We start from the raw sequence: 17432 nt of genomic DNA, 5'->3' as shown, positions 1-17432 counted from the left end.
GAGAGGGTGAGTATTGGATGCTTATTGGCAAAGGAGTGTAAATTGTTGTCTTTGTAGCTTAGCTACAGCATCAGCATCTGGAACTTGTTGGAAAGAGAGAGAAGGAGTGAGGGGAAGGGAAACATGCTTTCCGGTTAGACAATAGGGACTATCATGCTCTCACTTATACAAGGTCAGAGAGGTAACAGCTGAAGGAGCACATAATAGACAATCTGATGATAGTAACTAAGGAAATATAAAAGGCACTCAATTTCTCCCCCATTTGATAATGCTGCCTGAGGTGCTGTAGATCAATTTAGTCATGGTTGTTGTTAGGAAATTGCTCTTGTTTGATGTTCCACAAGCAGATCATGCAGTTTCCTAGGAAACATCCTTTTCCACTTAAAATCTAATTCTTTTACATTGCTTGATCTGATGACTCACCCTGCCTGACTTTACTTCCTTTTACCTATTAAAATGTACCTACCAGGTGGAAATCCACTACCTGATAGGGATTTTAGTCCTTATCACCTCGGCCTTTGATTAACTCTTGGGGTGCCTCCCAGTCATCCAGATGGTGTGTGCTGATTTGGCAAAACAGAATTAATGGGAGTGATTGCGTGAAAGAAACCCCTGTTTAATTGATTTTCCCACTAATGGAACAGTGTGTCTTCCTATGTCATAGAAGGAAAAGAACTCACTGCACAGTCATTTTCCCTTCATGTTTCATGCTGGAATTTATTTTCTTCTTTTGTAAGAAGTAAAGGCATGAGCCATGAAACAACTTGGATGCCTAATCTGCAGAAATAATTGCTTAAATCCCTATGTACAGGAGAGACGATTGCCTTCGCGGGCAAGGTGTGGAGTGGGGAGGGGGCTCTGTGCTTCTGGAAGTGGCGGAGCCTTGGGCAGAAGGGGCAGTTATCCCTGAGCACGGCCTGCCCTTGCAGTCCTCCAAGTTGGCTGGAGCATGCAGCACAGTGCTCTGGCGGTGATTTAAAAGGCCCAGGGCTCCAGTTGCCACTTAATAGACAATCTTTGACTCACTGGGCCCCCCTTTGTCCTCCCCCCCCCGGCGGCAATATCTACCTTGCACATGGAACCAGATCTGGAGGTGTGCTCAGAGGCTACATAGTTCCTAGCATACAGCACGGGGGACAGAATGCGGGACAGCTGAGCATAGGGCAAGCAGGATCAAGGTTTCAAGCATGAGAGAGAGAGAGAGAGAGAGAGAGGAGGCAAGGTATATTTGGGAAGACATCTGCTCTGTAGAGGATCTATCCCCTGCCACTGAGAAGAACCAGCCACTATCTATCTCAGGGGTGGTTAATAATTTTGAAAGGGAAGGGACTTCACAAATTTCTGAAGTGATTGCGGGGCACCCTGGAAAGAGCAGGGTCTTGGGCAGAAAGGGTGGGGCCAAGGTGCTTCCCATGCTCAGACGCCCTGATTGGCCTTGGGGTGGAGGGAGTGCGTGAAGTCTTTGCCCCCACCCCGAGCACCTGAACAAAACTGCCAGCTTCCCCCATCCCCAGTTCTCAATTGGCCTGGAGGCATGGGAGTGGCAGGGTGGCTGTGGGCCAGATCAACCAGCTTGGTGGGTCAGATCCAGCCCATGTAGGCTGTCTTGCCAACACCTGGGGTAAGGGATTCATGTGCAGGAGGGCCTGTGAGGTCTGGGCGGGAGTTTTGGGGAAAAGGAGGCAGTTGTTACCAGGAGCACGGGACTGGGGTGCAGGGGTTTGGGTTGTGACCTAGGGCAGGAGTGGATTGTCATGTGGGGCAGAGGATTGGGGTGCGGGGTCTGGGAGGGGGCATGGGCTCAGGAGGGGGGGCAGAGGGTTTGGCTAATATGGAGTAAAAGTGAGGGTCAGGAGCCTGGGGGGAGAGAGGGATTGGGGTGCCAGAGGCAGGCTCTGGCTGGGAGATTTACCGTTGAAACTCCTGGCCAGCAACCCAGCTTGTTTCTCAGGCAGGAGTCTGTCCCACTCCCACCCCCACTTCCGCCCCAGCTGCAAGGGCCGTATGCTTTGTGAATAAGAGCCTGACGAGTGGAGGAGTGGTGCATCGCATGCTGCCTGTTTTACAAACAGGCAGTTTGCATTGGCCAGAAACCCACTCCCTTCCAGGCTCACGGTTTGGGAAACACAAATGGCCCAGCAGCCACTTTTCTGAGTGGCATGAGGGGATGGGGCAAATAGGGAAGTCTGCCTGAGACTCCACACTGCATCCACAGGCTGGAGCCGGTGGCTTGGTGGGCGAGATCTGGCCTGTGGAGGGTGTTTTGTCCAGGCCTGATCTATCACTAAGTGGGTCAGCACTGCTGTGTCCATACTGGCCATTGGACTCTTCCAGTGGCTCACCACACGGACTGCTGGCATCCTCCTGGATAGTGGATCAATTCTGAGAGGCCATAATTTGCATACCAGGCACCCAAAAGGAAAACATGGTGTAGGTTCCCTACATTGTGGCCTTCACATGTAAGTAATTGATGGAATCTGCTTGGGAGACCACATCATAACCCTCAGGACTGCGTAAGTAGACACTGCAATTACATGATGGATCATGTAAATAATCCTGGTGTGAATAATGCCAGGTTATATTTCGTGGACACTGTAGTAATGTGCTGATGTCGTGCCATGATGCATATGAATAGTTACAAGGCATGCTGAGAGGGATGTTTGTCGATGGAACATTTCCCTTTGGAGTTAGGAAAAGTGGATGTAAGACCATGATCCTCCAAGGCATAAAGGCTTCTGACTTTCATGGAACTCAGTGGAATTTGGGAGCTGCACAGCTTGGAGAATCTGGATCCAGGTTCCCTTCTTCCATTCCCTCCCATACATTCTCCTTTTTCTCCTTTCCCAGGCATGCAACCACTCTCCATTCAGAACCCATCATGGCGGATCCTAACATGGAGACAAGTATCTAAACCCTGCTCCATGTGTCATCCTTCACCCTGGGGACAAAAAGATCCCATTCATTAACCCCTCAAATCTGACAGAGGACAATCATGATCATGGGATAGAGCCTTTAATATCTTGCTGATGAAGCAGCTGTACACCGCAGTACAGCCCCACAAAGCTATGTAAGATTGTGCTGAAGTGCAGTATTTGGCATAATATTGCTATTCAGTGTAGCATTTCTGTTCCTAAAAGGCCGCACAGAGAGAGAGGAAGAACATCAGCAGCAGACTGCAGCTGCTAAGGAGAGGTGATGGTGGGGTCCACAATTAGCACACGTGCCAAAGCAACTGTCCTTTCTCAACAGCAGGAGAATATGGGAGCAAGTCCTGCGAGAGGTGTTCTATAGAATCAGCAGGTATCTGCAGCTTTAAAATGGATCTTAGCCAAAAAAAAAAAAAAAAAGAGACAACTTCCAGAATGTATGGGGAAAATGTACTTTTCTTTATTGTTGCACAAATTGCTGGGAGTATGTGTGTGTGTGTGTGGGTGTGGGGGGGGGGGGGGGTGTTACAGAATTAAACAAGGTGTATTGAAGTGAACAATTCAGGTCACAACAAAATACCTAAATCGAGGTTAATAGAAGGTTAATAAAACTACTTTGAGTTAAAATTCCAGTCACATGCTTTGTGTTAAAAGGCATAGGGATATGAGTTAAAAAGAGAAAAGATGCAGTGCTTTTGGAGCTAAAATGATAATGTTGACAGACTCTGATAAAATGGCATACATGTTCAACTCAGAGATAAAATACTCCATAAAAAGAATAAAATAAGGCTCAGTTAAAATGGTTGAGTAAGGCTCATAACAGTAATGGATTTTTTTAAACAACTAACAATATCATCCAAAGCCCAAGATTTGGTGGTTATGGGGGACTTCAACTATTCAGATATATGTTGGGAAAATAACACAGCAGGGCATAGACTATCCAATAAGTTCTTGGACTGCATTGGAGACAGCTTTTTATTTCAGAAGGTTGAAAAAGCTACCGGAGGGAAGCTGTTCTAGATTTCATCCTAACAAATAGGGAGGGACTGGTTGAGAATTTGAAAGTGGAAGGCAGCTTGGGTGAAAGTGATCATGAAATCATAGAGTTCACAATTTTAAGAAAGGGTAGAAGGGAGAACAGCAAAATAGAGACAATGGATTTCAGGAAGGCAGATTTTGGTAAGCTCGGAGACCTGATAGGTAAGATCCCATGGGAATCAAGACTGAGGGGAAAAACAACTGAGGAGAGTTGGCAGTTTTTCAAAGGGACATTGTTAAGGGCCCAAAAGCAAGCTATTCCGCTGCGTCGGAAAGATAGAAAATATGGCAAAAGACCACCTTGACTTAACCAGGAGATCTTGCATGATCTAAAAATAAAAAAGGAGTCATATAAAAAATGGAAAGTAGGACAAATTATAAAGGATGAATATAGGCAAACAACCCAGGAATGCAGGAGCAAGATTAGAAAGGGAAAGGCACAAAATGAGCTCAAACTAGCAACGGTAATAAAGGGAAACAAGAAGACTTTTTATAAATACATTAGAAGCAAGAGGGAAGATCAAGGACAGGGTAGACCCACTGGTCAGTGAGGAGGGAGAAACAGGAACAGGAAACTTGGAAATGGCAGAGATGCTTAACGACTTCTTTGTTTCAGTCTTCATCAAGAAGTCTGAAGGAATGCCTTTCATAGTGAATGCTAGTGGGAAAGGGGTAGGTTTAGAAGATTAAAATAAAAAAGGAACAAGTTAAAAATCACCTAGAAAAGTTAGATGCCTGCAAGTCACCAGGGCCTGATGAAATACATCCTAGAATGCTCAAGGAGCTGATAGAGAAGGTATCTGAGCCTCTTTCATCTTTGGAAAATCATGGGAGACAGGAGAGATTCCAGAAGACTGGAAAAGGGCAAATATAGTGCCCATCTATAAAAAGGGTAATAACAACCCAGGAAACTACAGACCCGTTAGTTTAACTTTTGTGCAAGGGAAGATAATGGAGCAAGTAATTAAGGAAATCATCTGTAAACACTTGGAAAGTGGCAAGGTGATAGGGAACAGCCAGCATGGATTTATAAAGAACAAATCATGTCAAACCAATCTGATAGCTTTTTTTGATAGGATAACGAGTCTTGTGGATAAGGGAGAAGCGGTGGATGTGGTATACCTAGACTTTAGTAAGGCGTTTGATACGGTATCACATGATATTCTTATCAATAAACTAGGCAAATACAACTTAGATGGGGCTACTATAAGGTGGGCGCATAACTGGCTGGATAACCGTACTCTGAGAGTAGTTATTAATGGTTCACAATCCTGCTGGAAAAGTATAACAAGTGGGGTTCCTCAGGGGTCTGTTTTGGGACCAGCTCTCTTCAATATCTTCATCAACGATTTAGATATTGGCCTAGAAAGTATGCTTATTAAGTTTGTAGATGATACCAAGCTGGGAGGGGTTGCGACTACTCTGGAGAATAGGGTCATAATTCAAAATGATCTGGACCACTTGGAGAAATGGTCTGAGGTAAACAGGATGAAGTTTCATAAAGACAAATGCAAAGTGCTCCACTTAGGAAGGAACAATCAGTTTCACACATACAGAATGGGAAGCGACGGTCTGGGAAGGAGTACGGCAGAAAGGGATCTAGTGGACCACAAACTGAATGTGAGTCAGCAGTGTGATGCTGTTGCAAAAAAAGCAAACATGATTCTGGGATGCATTAACAGGTGTGTTGTGAGCAAAACACGAGAAGTCATTCCGTTCTACTCTGCGCTGGTTAGGCCTCTGTTTGAGTATTGTATCCAGTTCTGGGCACCACATTTCAAGAAAGATGTGGAGAAATTGGAGAGGGTCCAGAGAAGAGCAACAAGAATGATTAAGGGTCTAGAGAACATGACCTATGAAGGAAGGCTGAAAGAATTGGGTTTGTTTAGTTTAGAAAAGAGAAGATTGAGGGGGGACATGATAGCAGTTTTCAGGTATCTAAAAGGGTGTCATAAGGAGGAGGGAGAAAACTTGTTCATCTTGGCCTCTGAGGCTAGAACAAGAAGCAATGGGCTTAAACTGTAGCAAGGGAGGTTTAGGTTGGACATTAGGAAAAAGTTCCTAACTGACAAGGGTAGTCAAACACTGGAATAAATTGCCCAGGGAGGTTGTGGAATCTCCATCTGTGGAGATATTTAAGAGTAGGTTAGATAAATGTCTATCAGGGATGGTCTAGACAGTATTTGGTCCTGCCATGGGGGCAGGCGACTGAACTCGATGACCTCTCAAGGTCCCTTCCAGTCCTAGCATTCTATGATTCTATGGCTAAATAAATGTCAGAATGGGACATGAATGCTTTGGAAAAGGGTAACAGGATAGTGGCGTTCATGTTAAAAAATGCTTAACAAATTTTTACATTGAGGCAGGTTCTCACCAGGTAGTGGTCTGGAGAGTGCAAGGAGGAGGATAAACCTGGAAAGCCATAATGGCTCCGTGTCTCCTTTTCCCACATTTTACTTGAGGAGCATCTGGAGAACTCATGCAAAGTGGTATCTATCTCCTCACTTCTGGTCACTTCTCTTTGGTCCATGGCAAGCATGAGAATATGTGTGGAGACTGGGGGAGGGAGGGTTCCCCCACATTTTTGGGACCATGCACATGTGTGTGGACTGTGGTGAGGGAGGGCCTGGAGATGGACATGGCAGAAAAGATCTCGATGGAGATGGGGGAGTCCTGGAGGGTTAAGGGTCCAAATTGCTGGAGGAAGGTTTTCGGAGAGACTGCTCAAGATTTGGGGCAGAATGGCTTCTTCTAGGAGGAAGGAGGGAGAAGGAGAGGCCCCAAGTCTAGGGTAGGGGGAAACTGGGAAAGGCATGGGTCAGGAAGCAAGTTGGGACCTAGGGAGGAGGACAAGGAAGAGAATGGGAGCAATACTAGGACATAAAGGAGGACAGGATGAACACAGGTGTAAGAACATGGGTTGGATAGGTCTTGCCTGATGAGAACAAGATATTAGATGAGAACTGACTAAAGAGGTTGGGGGGAAAGGGAGGAGGTCCTGCATAAATGACATAGGGAGATAAGGCAGAAATTGTAGAGGGGGGCACAACATTATGGGGGGACGACAATGGACAGACATCAGGAGTCAATGGGTAAAATTAAAAAGGAAAGAAAGGGAGCAATGATCCAGTATGTGCCTTTGTGCTTTCAATGTTGGGAGATAGTTAGAGCAGAGTTTCGACAGTTGTTCTGCACAATAACTAGTGTGTGAGGATCTGGTTTGTGCCTTCTTGAGTCACAGCTTCTGGTAGGAGATCTGCTGCTTCCTCTGACTGGCCTAGGCAGCTCCTCATCCAGTATGCAGGCATGAATCATATGGTAGGCCACCTATCTCATGCCATCCACTATGTGGGATTTTCGGTGCCTAACATCAGTTAGGAGATTGCAGTATTGCTGAGGGTTTTTGGATTAACCTAAAAGTTAGGTGTCCAACTCCCTTCATGGATGTCAATAATGACCAGAAATTATATTTTTTTCTGCATGCATTGTAGAGTTTATTCCTTTTCCCACCACTGTATCAGTTTAATTGCTTTATGGATCACCTTCCGGGCGTGAATCAAATGACAGGAATTGATGTTGGTTTACCTGAGGCAATCAAATTATTTCAGTGTTACACATGTTGCAATCTCTGTTTGGAAAACAATATCTCACTTCTTGGGTCTGGTTCTGAGGTGAATATCATGAAGGGGACCTGTGCTGAATGGAGAATTGCCAGAGTGAAGGGTAAATACACCTCTGTCCATGACCAAAGAGCAGTGGTCACAGAACAAGTTAGCAGTTGAAGCTTCTCATGCCTAATGAAATCAACAGAATCACTGGATAGAAAACCAGCCCTAGAGTTTATAGTTACCTGTTGCTTGCTCTGTGTATAAAACCTAACAATTTTCAGGTATCTAATGAACCCCTGTAGCTAAAACATTTATAATCCCATGGTCTTGCACATTACAACTTTCTGAAATCCTCAGAGGGCTGCATTTTTTATTCTACTTCTGTCTGGAGTCAGGTCACGATATTCTTGCTATCTTCCGGTGCCTGTGATTACACCAATTGTCATCATACCGGCAGATATGCAAAGAGTTGTAACTAATATCTCCAGAAGATGCAGCTTCCCAGAATGACAGCACTATTGGTTTAATGGGGCAATATTACTGAATGGGTACAAAATATGACTCTCTTTGGCCCTGTTGTTCTTTTTAAAACTGGGTGGGTAGCAAAATTCCCATCCTGCCTTTCAGATACCAGCTACATTCTCAGCATTTTCTTTTCCGAATCTGTTTGTAAGAATCAGATCTGTTCACTTATCATTTCCTTCTGCTCCCTTTTACCTGGACGTATATATATTTGGACTCCTTCAGCACATGGCTTGTTCTGCTGCAGCTGGTGAGTAGGCGGTCTTACATAAAGCTATGTGGAATACTTGAGCCTTCTTTCTGTTTTTAAGAATATTTCCTGCATTCTAAAAGTTAGGAAAAATAACAAAGGGTCCAAATTTGACTAAATTAAACATGAATAGCTTAGCAGACACTCTGAGAGTTAACATTGGTATTGGGTGACTATAATGAGTGTGTGAATGAGTCAAAGGAGTGACTTTTTTATTAAGACCTTTGCAACCTCATTTCAGGTGCTACCTAGCTTTCCTGTTAAACATTTTCTCCATTGATTGATGGTCCAAAGAGATCATTATGGTCAGGAGCTTCTCTATCAAGCCCATACCTTCTGGTTTGAGTAGCCCATACCTTCTAGAAAGATAGCTGGTCTCAATTTAAAGACTTGAAATGATGTGGACTCTAGCTCATCCTTGGGTAAGTTGTTCCAATGTTTAATTTGACTCTAAATTTTTTTTCCACTTTGAAACATGAAGACATGCAAAGGATGGCTTTGGTTCAACATTTCCTGCTTGAAAAATGTTGATTAGAGGTGCTAAGGGTGGGCCCCTCTGAAATTTTTCTTTTACATTGTTGGTAAGGAGGAGAGGCTGGGAAAGGAGAGAAGACGAAGAAATGAATGCATTATTTAATTATGCTGTCCATGCTGTTGACCCTTTGTCTAAAAACCCTTGCCCAGCTTTTTCTCACACACAGAAATTGGGACCAGTCCTGCAAGAAGCTCTGTGTGAATGAGCTCCTGGCACAGCTGAACTGAAGTCAGATAGGCCTCTCTCCCCTTCTCATGTGGTGAATATCCATGAATCACTTTGCAGGATTGGGGCCATAATCTACGCATGTCTATTTGGATAGAGTAGCTCTGTTGCACCATAGAGACTAACAACAATATATAGTCTTGTGAGCTTTCATGGGTAAGACCCCCTTCATCAGATGAGTTGGAGTCTGGATGGATGGAAACTCTCTTATCCACTCAGCTACTGAAAAAAAGCAAATAACTGGCAGTATATTGAATATCAGTATTTTTGCTGGTTCTGCTTTGTGGAGATGTGCCAGGCATGCATCAAAAATTAATGGTAAACAGACATAGCAGCAGGAGCAAAAAGCAGGCAGTGTTTTTAGCTGGGAACTCATATAAGCAAATGCTTACACACACATTGCAACAAGCCCTACCAGGATCCCGTTGTGTATCCAAAGCGTTACTGATTTTTATCACCCATCTGATTCGTATGCTCACATTCCAAAGAGCGATGATGATCAGCTATGAAAAAGTACAATAAACTCAGACAACTGCTGAATTTGACAAACTTCCCAGCAAGGTCTGCTTCCCTCTACTGAAAATATGTAGGCAAGGCATTCATGCATCTGAGTTGTGCACATGAGGAACACACATGAGGGGCAGACAGCTTGAAGCTCATATCCCCCCCTCCCCACACACAGCCCCTTTATGCTAGTGCACAATGGTGAATCTATGCTGTGAACAAATATCTCCTTTTCCTCTTTCAGTAATTCCTGCCATGCATATAGGACTGTGATGAGAATGACATAAAGGGTATGTACAGGCCAATCTCCCTCTTACTGAGGCCTCATTCACTTCAGTGGAGAAACACTGACCAACTTTTAAACCAGCTGCAGATCTAGTCACATATGTCTAGTGAATGTGAGGAGCCTCAAAAGATTTTCTTGTCCCCTGGAAAAAGGACACAATAATCTTGTAACACCTAAACCTAAGACACAACTCTCCCACCTTGCTGAACAAGAAAATAAAATGGATCATTTTTTTATCAATAGTGTCTGCTGCTTCATATAAAAATGACAAGTGGCATTATAAAAAGGGATAGCCACTGTGAAATTAGAAAGGAAGGATAACTCCTGTAGTTTTAAACTACACTGAGGCTCTAGAATTGTCTTCTCCTGCCCATATACATCACAGATAATTGCCATGTATTGCTACATGCTGGTTACATGACATCTGGCTGCTGTATGTGTCACTTCTGAGACTGGCATAGCCCAAGCACAAAGCAATTTGCCAGTCTAATTTCTTTTCTCCAGTCTGACAAGCCCTTCATGTTCAAAATTGGAGCAAGTTGTATTATAGGATTTATTTGTTTATAGTTTGAAATGTGCTGAATGTTTCAGCAGAACTTTGCTAGCAGAGAACAAAGGTTTTTCCCTGACCCACGGGTCAGCTGAGTAATTCACAGCTAAAACCACTGATCCACTGCAGAACCTGAGTGTCCAAGTCACTGTTAGCTCTCAAGAAAGAAAGTGCTGAAAGAGGAATCATTTATAAATCTGTGCAAATCTCAGCAGTTTTGGCTTGCAAGTTCATGGACACCTTTTCTTTGTTTCAGAGTGCATGAGTCACCCCCCTTGAGTTAACTCGAAATGAAACTGCTGAATTTCATTTAGTTCCACATCAAAATCAGACCATGTCTTGCTTCAAATATTCGAAGACCTTTTGATGATCTTGGGTTCATTGTTGAGGCTTTAAAAAGTACAAAAACAGATAAGTTTTTGTGAGGCTTTGGTTTTCCATGAAGCTCTTGATTAAAGCACTAATAATTTATAGTATGCATATGTGTGTGTGTGTAATATGAATATACTAGCAGGAGTCATCCGGTGTTGCTCGGGAAAGTGGAGGAACAAAATTTAGAAAAACAGTAATCCATTATCATTTTTTAAATGGTAGAAAAGTTGCACTGAGTTCTATTAAAATATATTTTAAAAAGTATAAAACAACCAATTTTACATGTTATCATCAAAAACTGTATTGTAAACTATATTTTTTCATTATTCTTAACAAATATGTACAAATTTTTTCCACTTCCAACTCTTGAACACGCAACATAGAGTTGTCCATGTGAAAAGCAAGATGTCTCCAAATCAAATCCAACTACTTTAAGTGACTGTCCTTGCGTTGTCAGTATACGTTATTGAAATATAAGTTGACAGTTGAAATAACTGAGGTGAGGAGCCTTAGGGGAGGGAGCGGGAAGGGAGCCACGTGCCTGCCGCCAGTGCCCAAGCCCGCCCTTCACTTCCTTGTCTCTCTGTCGGCCTTAGTGAGTGACTGGCCCCGCTGCTTCCCCTGGGAAGCCACTTCTCCCCACACTGCCATGCAGCCCTGGGGAGAGGCATTGGTCTCTCATCTCTTCCCTCGCACAGTCCCTTAAAACCTTCTCCTGGATGACAGGTTATCCCTCTGCTGGCCTTAGTAACCTCCTGGATAAAAGGTTATCCCATGCAAAGTTTGGTTGCGGTAGCTCTTATAGTGTCCAAGTTATTAGCATACAAACATTCTCCTTTATGTATTAGATATGCAATATGTAAATCCTGCCCAGCTGGTATGGTCCATTGATTGGAGTTCAAGAGTCAGGAGGACATCTAGGTCTTAATCCTTGTCTTTATATTTTTGCTGTCAGAACAAATCACATCACTCAAAACCCAATGAAGCTAACAACTCATTGGAGGAGTGTAAATTCTTACTGACCTCAGAGGGTGTTATGGAAGGAGTCACCAAATGGTGCTGTTAGATATGGTCTGGCTACTCTTTTAACTCTTCATCGTCTGTGAAAACAGGCTTGCATTGTTCTTGAGTTTGTGATGTGGTTTTGGGTGGGGAGGGAGATATAGCAAACAGCCTAGGATATTTTCTTTTTGCCCTAATCTCTCTAACTTGTCAAGTAGTTCCCTTTATACTGGGTATTGTTGTTTTGTCTGAGACTCCGGAAAGGGGATTGCCTAGTGTGTATGGAAACAAGCTTCATAGAGGGTAGGCTGACTTGGAACACATCTTTTGCTAACATATTATAGAGTACGTACATGTCTGTCTCCCTTAGCATAGGTACAAACAGCTGTGTAGACTGTAAGGCACAGCTTATGTGAGTAAAGATGCCTGAAAGAAAGGTGGGGGACTGTATGTGAGTATGTGCCCTACATGGCTCTCTAACTTGCCCAAACCATACTTCTCTGTCTTCACTACCTCCTTACAGCTGGGGGCTTTTCCTGTGGCACTGAAGGACTTCATCAGCTTTCCCCTCCACCATACCCTTTCACTGGCAACGGTAGCTACATGCTGTAGAGTGAAGGCATCCAGCCTTTTGCAGTGGTGTGGAGTGTAAATGTAGCCTAAGACTATACTGAGTCTTCATGTCACTGACCTCCAGTCAATTTATAAGGCCTTGATATCTGCTATCACTCAGCAGAGAAGCAGCCGTATGTTTGAGTTTCCTGTATCCCTTGCAAAAAAGATCAGTTTATTTCTATACCTCTGACTAGAGCTGATGGGAGCGGGGGGAGGGAGGACGGCACAATATTTTTTTCTAAAAATGGTATCATGGTTTCCATTTTCTAGAATTTAACATGGACCCACTATTCATTTTATTGAAACCATTATCAAAATAATTAGTGAACATTTTCTTTATTGTTAACCTTTCCTAGATTTTGTCAAACTAAAATGTTTAGTAACAGCACTGAAAATCACCAAAAAATAACTTATCAGCAGTTGAGCTTTTTTATTTTTCAACCAAAAATGAACTTTTAGTTAATGTTTTTAATCAACTCTAGAGGTGACTCATCAAGAGGCAGAGGAGAGATTGTGGAAACCATTGATTGAACTGATATAACTGCTATGAATTTTGTACAACTTGTAGCTGGCATGTGATTCCTTACCTATGCTTTGTGTGGACTCTATTTTCTTCTCTACAGCTTTGATGTGATTGTACATGCAAATGTATAAGTTAGCTCAAAATTTGTTTTTAGAAGTACATGCAGGCAACTCCAATTTAGGAACGTCTACTTCCATTGACCTGAGTGTGAACTACGTACAAGTATTCTGAAAGCAGACTTGACCCTATGTGTGCAGTATTTCTCTTGGAGAGCAGTAAAACTATCGTTGGAATATGATGATGTAATTATAGGGTGTCTCTTTCTCCTGGAGGGTAAAGGAAATGTATTTAGCTCCCATTATTGCAAAGTCAAGCAATTAAATATTAGGAAATGCCAGAATTAAAGTTGGCGTTACAACTTTAATTCTGTCTCCATTATGATATAGCCTATTAATCACAAGATCACATGCTGTCTTTAATACAGGACTCCTGTGATAGTCTGTACCCTTGTATTCACCCCTTACATGTTATTAATGAAGATCTTTGTGCAAGTATGGATTGTGATTTATCATTTGAAAACTGATCATTCACTAGTCAAGATTATCCTGATAAAATACAGGTAGTAACACTGTGCATAAAGTTATATGGTTGCGCTGTATGGTGTCATTAAGACATATTCTAAGGCTTTGTTTAAACTGAGTTGAAAGCACTGTCACAGCAGTGCTTTAACATGGGTGTCTGGTTATGGCACCAGTGCTGGGAGAGAGATCTTCATAAGGTACTTCATAAGGCGAGTAGCTAACAGCACTGGGATCCTGTTCACACTAGTACCTTACAGCTCTAGAACTTGCTGCACTTGGGGGAGGGGTGTTTTCCATACCCATAAGTGAGAACATTACAGTGGCAGTAAAGCAACGCTGGAGACAAGCCACAAACCTGGAGAGTGGTAAAACAGGTTTCTCAAAGACAAAAGATAAGCTGAAACAAAAACCAGGACTATGTAGCACTTTAAAGACTAACAAGATGGTTTATTAGGTGATGAGCTTTCATGGGCCAGACCCACTTTCTCAGATTTGGAAGTGGGTCTGGCCCACGAAAGCTCATCACCTAATAAACCATCTTGTTAGTCTAGTCTAGCTGAAACAAAAAAACAGGACTATGTAGCACTTTAAAGACTAACACAGCTACATCTCTATTACTAAAGATAAGCTGACACTTCAGCCAGGTATAAAGAGGCTAAATGGTCTATGACATGCTTAACTTGCTATTCATTAGCAGGAGAAGGGACATGGTGAAAAATCTGCATTTAAAAAAAAACCAGCAGCTTGGGATTCCCATCCATACAGACTTTTTGTTTTCTGAACTTCAGCTGGAGGAGCCTCTCAAGGAAGGGAAAGAACTGTAAGAAGAGAGGGGAGGTACTTCAAATCATTCTGTAGTGGGGCGGCTGCCCTACTCTAGTTGGAAGAGGTTAAAACAGGCTGGTGTAAGTCTTATCCAATCAGGGAGATGCTTGTAAGAAGCCAATCAGATGACAGCTTCCTAGGGCAGCCCCATTTATAAGGAGCTGCTCAGCAGAGCAGTAAGACGTTGGATGGGTGCAGGACTAGTTCCTTGAAAGAAAGCACCCTGGATAAAGCAGTGCTGGGCCAGAGGAGCTAGAGAGGGAGGCTCTGGCCTGATACCTCCCAGGGTGAGTCCTAGATGCAAGAGGTCATGGGTAAATGGCCCAGGGAGTGAGAGGCAGTAGAGGGGGGAGAGGAGGGCAGCACAAGGGTTCCTCTAGCGCGTTCCTGGGTCAGAATCCAGACTAGTGGTTTGGCTTGGCCCCTGCCTTCCTCTTTGCTCTGCACCTAGCCACACTGAGGGAGTGGTCTTTATGGACTGTGACTTGCCTCTGAGGTGAGGGGCTAGACTGGGGTGCCTGTTGGCCATGGTGGCAGAGGGTGAAACTGAGGACTGATGATTCTCCCCCCCTCCTGTCCCCGCCCTGCAAGTGGACATGAAAGATTGGTTTAGTGGGTACAGCTGGGATGTAGGGCAGTGTCCTGAAGAAGATGACGTGGCCTCAAGAACAATGTGAGGCAAACAGAGATAGCAGACCAGTGGAGCGATGACGGATGAGATACCACCCAGAAGAGGATGACCTATAAAGTTCAGAGCTAATTCTATCAGGACCAGCAGGAGGCACCTGTGCAGGGGAGTCCAACCCTGTTACACATCCTCCCTCTCTTTCTGCCCACAGTACTCACAACACTGAAGAACAAAGGAATCAGCATTGGACTGGGGGAGGAATCCTAAATGAAAGAAGTTCAAGCTAGCAGGATTGCCAGAACATGTGGTAAGAGGGACCTTTCTTTGATTTCACTCTAGCTTGTTAAAGTCAGCATTAGTTGCATTTTACTTTTATTTTCCTTGTAACCCATTCTGACTTGTATGCCTCATTACTCTTGTTCATTTAAAATCTATCCTTTTGTAAATAATGAACTTTTTTATTGTTTTAGCTATACCGCATGGTTGCACTGCAGTGTTTGGGAAACTCCATTTGGGTAGTACATATCTTTTTCTATTAATGTATATGAGCTTGTATTGTCCAGGAGAGAGCTGGGCTGTGTAATAGATACATTTCTAGGGAAAGTCTGTGACTGGGAGATTGCTGGTGTTGCTTCGTAGTGTAATTCAAGAATGGCTGGCTGCAGCACTCATGCAATATGACTTGGAGTAACTTACATACTGGAAGTTCTATGAGAGCAGACCAGGCGTGGCTCCTTTAATGAGAAATTATTCAATATTTTATTTTATTTTATTTTTTCCTTCCTGTTCAATGTGTGTGTCTGTTTACTACATTATTCATACCCAGCTCTGAAAGAAGAATTATCAGTTTCCTCATAGTCTTATTTATGGCACTCATTACTGTAGAATCTGAATGCCTCACAAAAATTCATTTATATGAGGGGAGAGAACATTACAGGGTGAACCTCTCTAGTATAGCATTCTCTGGTCCGGCAACATCCATGCTCCAGCATGATTTTAATTAACTGGATGTCCACTTACCATGGGTGTGGCCATTTTCCAATGTCCCATAAAGTTTGTTTACAGCCACCAGCCCTGGCTCTCAGGGTTCTCTGCTGTTATTTAACTCTTAATTTATCCCTAAATGTCTTCTAAAAGCCTGGTAAGCAGTGGAAGTGTTGGTAATGCTGTTAGACAATATTGACCTCCCATGGTCTCGCATATTCTTTGGTTCAGCACTGGGTAAGTCCCGAGGGTGCCGGACTAAGGAGGTTCAACCTGTATTTTCATTTTATTTTATAGATGGGGAACTGAGGCGCAGATGTAAAAAGTTTCCACTAATTTGGGGTGTCCGATTTGACCTATCTAGGACCCAGTTTACTCAGCACTGTGTAGCACTTTATATATTCAAGCACAGCTCCCACAGACTTCAGTGGCAGCTGTGAATGCTCAACATTTCTGCATATCAGACCCCAATGGGGCACAAAGTCAGGCACTCAGAAAATGAGGAGTGCACAATTAGTGACCACCTGTGAAAAAAATGTGTTTTAAGTAACTTGCTTAGAATCCTATAGGATCTCTTTGGCAGAGGCAGTGATAGCATCCTCCTCTCCAGTGCTGTACTCAACTGCCTTAACTAGCCTTTCTCTTTCTGCATTTGCTGGCTTCATTTACTACGCACTTGTGAGCTTCTGCAACAGATGAGTCACAGATCCTACATATAACTGCTTCCATCACTACTCACTCCTGATTTTTTCCCAGAGCAGGTCCATTCTGTACACTAAATGAGGCAGCAGTCCTGTAATAAACATTGCATATGATAATGTAATTAAAGATTGTATCACAATGCATATACACAACAGTTGCAAAGCCCCTTCTAATGCTGGCCTTTAAGGGCTTTGTACCCTTAATCATACTCTCTTAATGTATTTTTTCTCTGTGTAATTTCCTAGGTTTTTAGAAAAGCAAGCTGAAAATAACCTAGAAAATGTAATCACATGGTATCACACTGATGTGCACAGGGACCATTAGCAGGGTTGGATTGTTAGATCTACCACATACGCCTCTGCTACTTGAGCTAACAGAATAACTACAACTAGCACTAGAGGGGTTGGGACAATTTGCCAATGAGTTTCACAAATATTTGCTGTCAGCAGAGGAATGGTGAGACTCAGGCATTTTATCTTCTATTCCAGGTTCAGACTCTTCTGCCCTGACTCTGACCCTCACACTACCCCATCTTGACTTGGCTCCTTCTGCCCCTTGTCTTCCAACCTGTTGTAGGATTAGTCCTATCTCTTCCTCATGCCTGTCTCCTCACTCTAGTCACAGTCCCATTTTCCTCCCTACTCAGTCCTTGTCTCCAGTCTTCAGGTTTTTCTTCCCAGTCCTGGGTTCCATACACAGCCAGATACATTTTCTTCTGCCTTGTCCTCTTCCCCCAGCTCTCCTGTCACAGCTTG

General features: G+C 43.4%; 1 long non-coding RNA gene across 1 annotated transcript in view; it reads left to right on the top strand.

Moving 5' to 3' along the window:
* The first annotated feature begins 15042 nt into the window (after positions 1–15042).
* The window catches only part of LOC112545969 (uncharacterized), a 78222-nt gene continuing 75832 nt past the window's right edge, over positions 15043–17432 (top strand). The window contains exon 1 of the long non-coding RNA XR_016348639.1: positions 15043–15298. This is a non-coding gene — a long non-coding RNA (uncharacterized LOC112545969). The remainder of the gene's footprint in view (positions 15299–17432) is intronic.

Source organism: Pelodiscus sinensis, chromosome 2, assembly GCF_052426305.1.
Source record: "Pelodiscus sinensis isolate ZL-2025 chromosome 2, ASM5242630v1, whole genome shotgun sequence".
Lineage (NCBI taxonomy): Eukaryota > Metazoa > Chordata > Testudines > Trionychidae > Pelodiscus > Pelodiscus sinensis.
The sequence above is the reverse complement of the archived record's forward strand: the minus strand, read 5'-3'. Positions and strand labels throughout refer to the sequence as shown.